The sequence below is a fragment of the Mandrillus leucophaeus genome, unplaced genomic scaffold (genome assembly GCF_000951045.1).
Source record: "Mandrillus leucophaeus isolate KB7577 unplaced genomic scaffold, Mleu.le_1.0 Scaffold740, whole genome shotgun sequence".
NCBI classification, from domain to species: Eukaryota; Metazoa; Chordata; class Mammalia; order Primates; family Cercopithecidae; genus Mandrillus; species Mandrillus leucophaeus.
In genome coordinates, this window is record NW_012108031.1 from 234,791 (window position 1) to 243,831 (window position 9,041).

Consider the following 9,041-nt stretch of genomic DNA (forward strand, 5'->3'; position numbering starts at 1 on the left):
AGGGGAGTGGCTCATCTGTTTGGGCCACCATCCGTGCTCAAATCCCTTATGGGAGGGGGAGCACACAGATGGGCAGGTGCAGAAGCCGGGGCAAATGCTCCTGGGATCCAACCCCATGGCAGCATGCAGGGGTGGGAGCCTGCAGCTCCCGAAGCCCAAGTGGGAGTGTGTTACAGTGAGCCCCTTTAGCCTTGCAGATGGCTTAAGTGTTAACCAGCTCAGTACCCTCCTGGTACCCAGGTCCTTGTCCAGCATCCGGGAAGATTTAGGTTGTACACGGACTTGAAGAATGAATGCATGGGTTTTATTGAGTCGTGGAGGTGGCTTTCAGTGGGATGGATGGGGAGCTGGAAGGGGGGTGGAGTGGGAAGATAATCTTCCCCTGGAGTTGGGCTGTCCAGCAGCCAATTTCCTCTCTGACCATCCCCAGCCAAACTCCTCTCAGCGTTCAAACATTCCTTCTCTTCTCTCTGCTGCACCGTTTTGCCATTCTGCTCCTGCATTCATCTCCTTGTGGAGCAGGGGATTTGGGGTTTTTATGGGCACCGAATAAGAGGACATGGCAGACCAAAAGGCATCTTTTGGGTGCGAAAAAAGGAATGCCTGTTCCTATTTAGGGCTGCAGGTTTCCAAGCTTGGAGTGGGGCCTTTGCTGGAGAACTGCCCTCTTCTACCCAGTATTTCCCTGTCTCCTGTCTGTATCATATTGAGAGGGCATTTGAATGTGAAATGAAATTTTTTCTAATTCTCAAACCTTTCTGATTGTATAAAAGGTGTATGACACTTAAGATAATTCACCTGACCTTGGAGTACTTGGCAGAGAAAGTTTAAAAAGACTTACAAAGTAAATATGAAGTTGTAGTTATAAAACATTGATCTATTTTGAAAAAGGGAATTATGTTTATTAGATTGTCTTGATTTTCTTTTCTCTCTTCCCTCTGAAAACATAATATTAAATATGCATTATGAATGCCTTTATTAGGTGACTCATTCTTCTAATGCTTAAAATGAGTCTATGATATATATTAGATACTATTAAGTTGGTGCGAAAATAATTGCGGTTTTTGCCATTTAAAGTAATGGTAAAAACGCAATTACTGTTGCACCAACCTACTCTTAGGGGTAGTCAGGTGATCAAGAGGTTTCCAGTTTGATTGAGATAGTTCAGTAATGCTAGATAGATTTTTTTTTTTTCATTTTACTTAATGGTAAGTTGGGACCCTTGCAAACACTTATCTTCGGACATTCAGAGGGAAATAATTTTGTAGTCTATACTTTTAAAAAATTCAGCATGTAGCAAGAGGAACGAAAGACATTCAAAAAGGAAGAAAATGGTATAGCATTGGGCAATGCCATGTGCAGTTATTCAATATAATATTTTAAAAGTTTATATTTTCTCATTCAAGGTAAGACTTTGGGAATATTGGTATAAGAACAAAAGTCTTTTCACCCAAGGCTTTGGTTTAAAGTTCTAAATGCCATTACTGTGCCCTGTATTTATGAAAATAAGCACCCAATTTTGTTTTTAACATCAGTATTGAGATTTTTCTTATCAATTATGATGTATTTTAAGGGCTGATTTGTGTGTTATAAACTGATTTATCAGGTAATCTGGGCATTTTAGGACATTTTAAATATTAAATGAATGATCATCTTAATCTTGTTTTCTTGGGAAAAAGGCTTTAAAAAAAACCATCCTATGTGCTACTCTTTCTTGAATCCACAGTGCATAAACATTTGGTGCTGTTTTGGTGACCTTGAGTCACTAAGCTCCTCAGTGTTAAAATGGTATCTTTATGAATACAGTTTGTATTGTAAAATTGTACTTTTGGGGGCAGTCTTGTAGCTGTTTTAGGTTTTAAGTAGAGATCAAAGTAAAAAAAAAAAATTGAACAAGACATACTTAAAAAAAATACGCAGGCAAGCATAAAATCTTGTTTTAAACATTTAACTTAAAAAAATAAATCAGAATTTTTCCCCCCATAGAAAAGGATAGTTTAAAATGAGCGTGTCCAACCCACAGCTTTAAATGCAGCCTAACACAAATTCATAAACTTTCTTAAAACATTATGAGGCTTCTTTGCAATTTTTTTTTAAGCTCATTAGCTGTCGATAGTGTTATTGTGGTTTTTTTGCTGTTGTTGTTGTTTTGAGACAGTTCTGTTGCTCAGGCTGGAGTGCAGTGTTGCGATCTCAGCTCACTGCAGCCTCCACCTCCTGGGTTGAAGTGATTCTCCTGCCTCAGCCTCCTGAGTAGCTGGGATTACAGGCGCCCACCACCATGCCCGCCTACTGGTTTTTTGTATTTTAGTAGAGATAGGGTTTCACCATATTGGCTAGGCTGGTCTTGAACTCCTGACCTCGGGTGATCCGCCCGCCTCAGCCTCCCAAAGTGCTGAGAATACAGGCGTGAGCCACCGCGCCCAGCCAGTGTTAGTGTATTTTATGTGTGGCCCAAGACAATTCTTCCAGTGTTGCTCAGGGAAGCCACGATATTGGACATCCCTGGAAAACACTGCATGTCCTGAAATTGGAGTTTTAGCAGATTAGGACATGTTAAGAATTTAGAAAAATAAAGGTCTTACGCACAGTTTTTCTAAATCTTTTGTTAATTGGGTAAAATGGTTGCTAGAGGTGATTGTGTTTTTTTGTTTTATCAATATCATAGAATTTATAAACTTTTTTATAGAGTATATGACTTAAAGGAGTTTTTTTTTTTTTCCTGCAATCATATTTTCCAGTTGAAAAAGCTTTTGGCCATTAAATTTAGCTATAAATTAGTAATAGTGTGCATATGATTTCTGATTATTTTTCCTCTTGAGTCAGAACTAGAAACTGGTCCTGTAATATTTGTGGATCTTGTTCTAATTATATATCCCTTTTTATTTGAAATACTTAGTATTTTCATTGCCTCTATGGTGAATTCTGAGTTTTTTAACCTGACACACAATATTGAAATCTCTGCCCTGAAAAATTCCTAAACATCCTTGAAGTCTAGTTCTGTTACTACTTTCTCTCTGAAATCTTTTTGATTACCTAGCTGGAAACTATCTAATCTTCCATTCTTTAACAATACATTCCCTTGTATTAAAACTTATGCTGTAAATGTCTTAGTCCCCTTGTAGATTATAAATTGTCTTATTATTATATCATCCACATTCATACATTGAACAAGAAGTACCAAGCACTGTTATAGATGTGAGGGAAACAGCAGTGTAGGAGAATCTTGGTTCTGGTCTTCATGGGATTTATATTCCACTTTGGAAAACAATGATGAAGAGAGACAGAAAATTAAATAAATCATAGATAGAGCTTTTCTGATCTCAAATGCTTAGAATATGAAACTCCATGATGTGGTAGAAAGTTTGAGGATAGCACCAGTGTGTTGATAAGGTGATCATGGAAGGTGTGATCTTTGAAAATTCGACTGTTTTTTTTTTTTTTTTGAGACAGAGTCTTGCTCTGATGCCCTGGCTGGAGTTCGGTGGCACATCTCGGCTCAGTGCAAGCTCCGCCTTCCAGGTTCACGCCATTCTCCTGCCTCAGTCTCCTGAGTAGCTGGGACCACAGGCGCCCGCCACCACGCCTGGTTAATTTTTTGTATTTTTTGTTTTTTTAGTAGAGACAGGGTTTCACCATGTTAGCCAAGATGGTCTTGATCTCCTGACCTCGTGATTCGCCCACCTTTGCCTCCCAAAGTGCTGGGATTACAGGCGCGAGCCACCGCGCCAGGCCAAAAATTTGATATTTATGCCAAAACCTGAATGACACAAAGAACTAGTCATTTGAAGATCTGGAAACAGAATGTTTGAGGCTGAAGGAAAGTTAATTCTAAGACATAAGAAAGAGGTGGGTGGAAAAGGACGGGAAAAGTGATAAGAATGGGATCTAGATTATGTAGAGTTGTAAACCAAGGTAAGGAATTTAAAATTTATTCTAATTTCACTGGGAAGCCAATGAACAGTTTGAAGTTTTTAAGGGCTCATGTCATTACATTGGGTTCACCCAGGATAATCTCCCAATTTTAAGGCCAGCTAACTAATAAACTTAATTTTACCTGCCATGTTCCTTTTACCATATAATGTAGTATATTCACTAGAGTAACACCAGAGGGCAAGTCTTGAGGGCCTAAATGCTGCCAAATTTTGTATACATAGGTTTTATTTAACCTAATAACTATTTAATATCTTACAAGGGCAGTGAAGCAGAACTAACTTAGAGTAGCTGAGTTGTTGAGTCATCACAGTTTTTCTGATTTCTTTTGCCTTTACTGATATGCCCGATATGCCCACTCCTTGGCATTACCTTTTATTTGCCAGTACCCATACGATAACCACAAACTCTGTTTCTGTTTAGTTATTTAACTAAATTAACATAAAGATATCTCCTGCATTTAAAGAAATTTTGTTCTAGATATTTTCCAGAGAGATCTGTATTTTCTTATGGATAAAAATTTATGAGTGGATTCATTGTAGATTCTAAAAGGACATTTTCAAACCTGTTTGAGTGTTCTTATTTTTACCTATTCTGATTATAATTCATTCATTCAATAAATATCAAGTACCTACTGCTGCAGAGCCAACTACTATATAGTAAGCATCAGAATGATAACAGTTGAACAAGTAACTTCTTATGAGGGATGAGGCTTGAAAAAGTACAAGGTGCTCTGAGAGGTACCTTAGTGAAGGAAACTGCTGCTGAGACATGGAGGATGAGGCAATATAGTCAGCATTGGCTTTGAAGTCAGACTCCCATTTCACTGTTGGTTGAATTTGGATACTTTTTAAAATTTCTTTGAGCCTAAATTTTCCATGCATGTGAATAGTGATACCTTTATCTCTCTAGAAGTTTTGTTAGGATTAGATTAGATTGAATATATGAAAATGCCTAACGTAATGTTTGCCACTGGTTTAGAAGCATATTTATCATGAAACTAATAAAGTTTAGTGAACCTAATTGCATGGCCCTTTCTAAGGCCCTTGCAGGAGCAGCCCTAGCAATCTTGAATTAATTTATGTTTTTCTTAAAGACCCTCCCACCCACCTGCCCCTTTATTACAGTATTATAGGCTCCTGGTCACCACAAAATCTGAATCTGCTTTTGGCCACAGGTTAAGTGAGAAACAAATGTTAATTTCTCTCTCCTCTAATGTTGTAACTTCAGTTTGTGTCCAACCTAGAAGTACTTAACTTAAAAAAAATGGAAAGAAATTATATATATTAGGTTGTAGGAATTTTATAAAATGCAGAAAAACTAAAATTCTTGTAATTCCTAGGGAGGAAACGTGATATTTTATCTCTCCCTGCTTTTCCCTGTGTACATATGAAATTTATTTTTTAAAAGCTAGTTTATATCATATTAAACACAATATTCTGCATTTTCACATAATATATGGATTACATAATTATATATCATATAATTATATTTTACAACATAATTTTGTCTTGTAAATGTGCCAAAAGTATAATTAACCAAGCTGTTGTTAGTAATCATTGAGGTTTTTTCTAACATTTCAGTAGTATAAGTAATGCCAAATTACAAATCTTTGTAGAGGTATCTGTATATAGGATAATTTCTTTTAATTGGCTTGCTTGAGTATAAGAATTGTCCTTGTCCATTTTCTGCTACTATAACAAAATACCTGAGACTTGGTAATTTATAATGAACAGAAATTTATTGGTTCATAGTTACAGGAGCCAAGACGTCCAAGAGCATGGCACCAGCATCTGTTGAGGGCCTTCTTACTGTGTCATCCCAAGGTGGAAGGAGGAAAGAGAGGAGTGGCCCAGAGCAAGCAAGGGATCAAATTTGTAGCCTCAGGCTTTTTAATAAAAGACATTAATCTATTACTGAGGGTAGAACATTAATACCTCCCATTAGGCTCCAGCTCCCAACACTGTTGCATTGGGGATTAAATTTCCAAAACAGGCTTTTGGGGTACATACTCAAATCATAGTAAACATTTTAAACATTTTAAAGACTTACGTGACCTCACTGACCCTACAATATTATTTTAAAATATCATTGCCTATTTTTATAGTACTCTTGTGTTTATTTCTATTTCTTTGATCATTTGAAATAGTAAAACATTCTTCCATGGTTTTTTGTTTTATTTTGTTTTGTTTTGTTTTTATAGACAGAGTCTTGCTCTGTTGCCTAAGCTGCAGTGCAGTGGCGCGATCTTAGTTCACTGTAGCCTCCGCCTCCCAAGCTCAGGTTGTTCTTGTGCCTCGGCATCCCGAGTATCTGGGACTACAGGCATGTGCCACCTTGCCTGGCTAAGTTTTGTATTTTTAGGAGACACGGGGTTTCACCATGTTGGCCAGGCTAGTCTCAAACTCCTGGCCTCAAGTGATCTGCCCACCTTGGCCTCCCAAAGTGCTGGGATTACAGGCATAAGCCACTGCACATGACCAGAACATTCTTCTATGTATTTATTAGTCCTTCATATTTTTTCTCATGTTAATTGCCAGTGCTTATGCAAGATACCTAGAAAGCTTTTGACAGGAAGAAGTAAGTTTCTTTCTCCTCTAAGCAAGTCCTGAGGCTGTGTAACGCTCCAAATTAAAAGGCTATTTCAAAATGGTTTCCCTACTGTAGTGCAGTGGGAACTTTGATAGCAGAATCTAAAGCAGTGCTTGGTGTTTCTCACCCCTGGCAGCACATACTAAAGCTTGGGCACTACCCACAGATTGTTTCTTGGTGTTTTAAAAGCTCCTCAGAGTACTGAAGGTATTCTGCAGTGTAATAACTAAGCTCAGAAACTCAGTCCCATGGCTGCATCACCACATTCGTTTTTCCACATACAGGGGCCAGAGTTTTAACTTAAAATATTCCATTTCCTCAGTAGAAGGTTATATTTTACAATAATATTATTTAACAATTGCTATACTATTATTCCATGAGGGCATTTTAATTGAATGCCTTTTGCGGGTTAATTTAAAATCACCTCTTAAAATAATATTTAATGAACACCTATGTAGAAAACATTGTGATATACACCATGAGATATGAGAGAAAATCAGGTGTAGGCTTTTCCCTTGGGATTTTTATAGTCGGGAATGGGATAGGAGGTGTGTATACACAAGAACAAAATGTATTTGTGCCATAAAAGATGGAGGAACAATGAAGGGAAGAGGAGATGAATTGATTCTAGGTGGATTGCTGGATTACTTCGTGGGAATTTATGTTTAAGCCAAACCATGATTTGGGCCAGTAGAGCAATTAATCATCCTTTACTTTAAAAAATTCAGTTTTTAAAGCTTGTTCATAATACATAATGATCCTTATTACAGCTCTGCAAGATAAGTCAGTTATTCCCATTTTATAGATGAAGGAGTAGTCAAGTCTTAGAAAAATTAAATGACTTTTCCAGTGTTATCAAGCTACAAAGTGAAAGATTCAGAACTTGACCCTAAGTCTTCAATCTCCATATGCTGGAGCCTTCTAAAGTATCTCAGTAGAGTAGCAAAGAGCTATACGAGCAAGAAGCTATAAGTTTTAGAAAGGGCTGATTAGTTAATTTTATTATTAGGATGCAAATTCTGAAATAGTTGGAGATAAAGCTATCGTATGGTCAGCAGAATAATGGCTCCCTACAAATGTCTGCTTCCTAGTCCCCAGAATCCATGAATATGTTAGGTTATGTGACAAAAGGGAATTAAGATGGCTAATGAGGTAACTTGAAAATAGGAAGATCATCCTGGATTATTGAGATGGGCCAAATGTAAGGGTCTTTAAAGCGTAGCTTACTTAAGAGTGGAAGAGGGAGGCTGAAAAATGAGAGTCAGAGAAGGAAAGTTGAGAAGGAGCAAGGTCAGTCCTACAGAATGAGAAAGACTCAATTCAACATTGCTTGCTCTGAAGATGAAGGGAAAGTGCTATGAACCATAAAATGCAGTGGATCTGTAGAAGCCAGAAAGGATAAGGAAACAGATTCCCCCTTGGAGCCTCTAGAAAGAAGTGCAGCCTTGCAGACACCTTGATTTTAGCTTAGTGAGACCCATTTTAGACTTCTAACCTACAAAACTGTAAGTTATCAAATTTGTGTTTTAAGACACTAAATTTGTGGTAATTTATTTTGGCAGCCATAGGAAATTTAATACACTTAGGACGTATTTTAGTGTAGGAAGACTAATTAACATGACCTCAGGGCACTCCATGACTAAACTCCAGACTGTCTCAGTTCCACTGTCAGCAGTGGAAAGGATGGAATGTTCTTGATCAAAAGTGTGAAGAAGGCCGGGCGCGGTGGCTCAAGCCTGTAATCCCAGCACTTTGGGAGGCCGAGACGGGCGGATCACGAGGTCAGGAGATCGAGACCATCCTGGCTAACACGGTGAAACCCCGTCTCTACTAAAAAAATACAAAAAAAATTAGCCGGGCGAGGTGGCGGGTGCCTGTAGTCCCAGCTACTCGGGAGGCTGAGGCAGGAGAATGGTGTAAACCCGGGAGGCGGAGCTTGCAGTGAGCTGAGATCCGGCCACTGTACTCCAGCCTGGGTGACAGAGCGAGACTCCGTAAAAAAAAAAAAAAAAAAAAAAGTGTGAAGAACTATTTTGATGTTTGCTGATTAGAGAGGATATTGGCGAGAGGAAAATTAATTAAGATTCCTTAGATGCTAGGAACACTTCTTTTGAGGCTCACTCCTTGAGGTAACATAGAACATACAGGTAAGTCTTGCCCGTAGAAGACTATGAATATATCTCCCGGTCCTGAGTGGCTACTAACGTCTGTAATCACAGCACCTTGGGAGGCCAAGGCAGGAGGATCACCTGAGGTCAGGAGTTCGAGGTTACAGGGAGCTATGTTCACGCCACTACACTCCAGCCTCTGGGTGACAGAGCAAGACCTTGTCCCTAAAAAAAAAGGGAGATAGTTAGATGGATGGATAGATAGATATAGATAAAGATAGACACATAGGTCAAGATCTCCCACTTAGTTTATACATCACTGAAAATCTCATTGCCATTGTAACATTTCACCTCGTTCTCGTATCCCATGAAAAATACAGAACCAATTTAGCACACATCTAACTTACC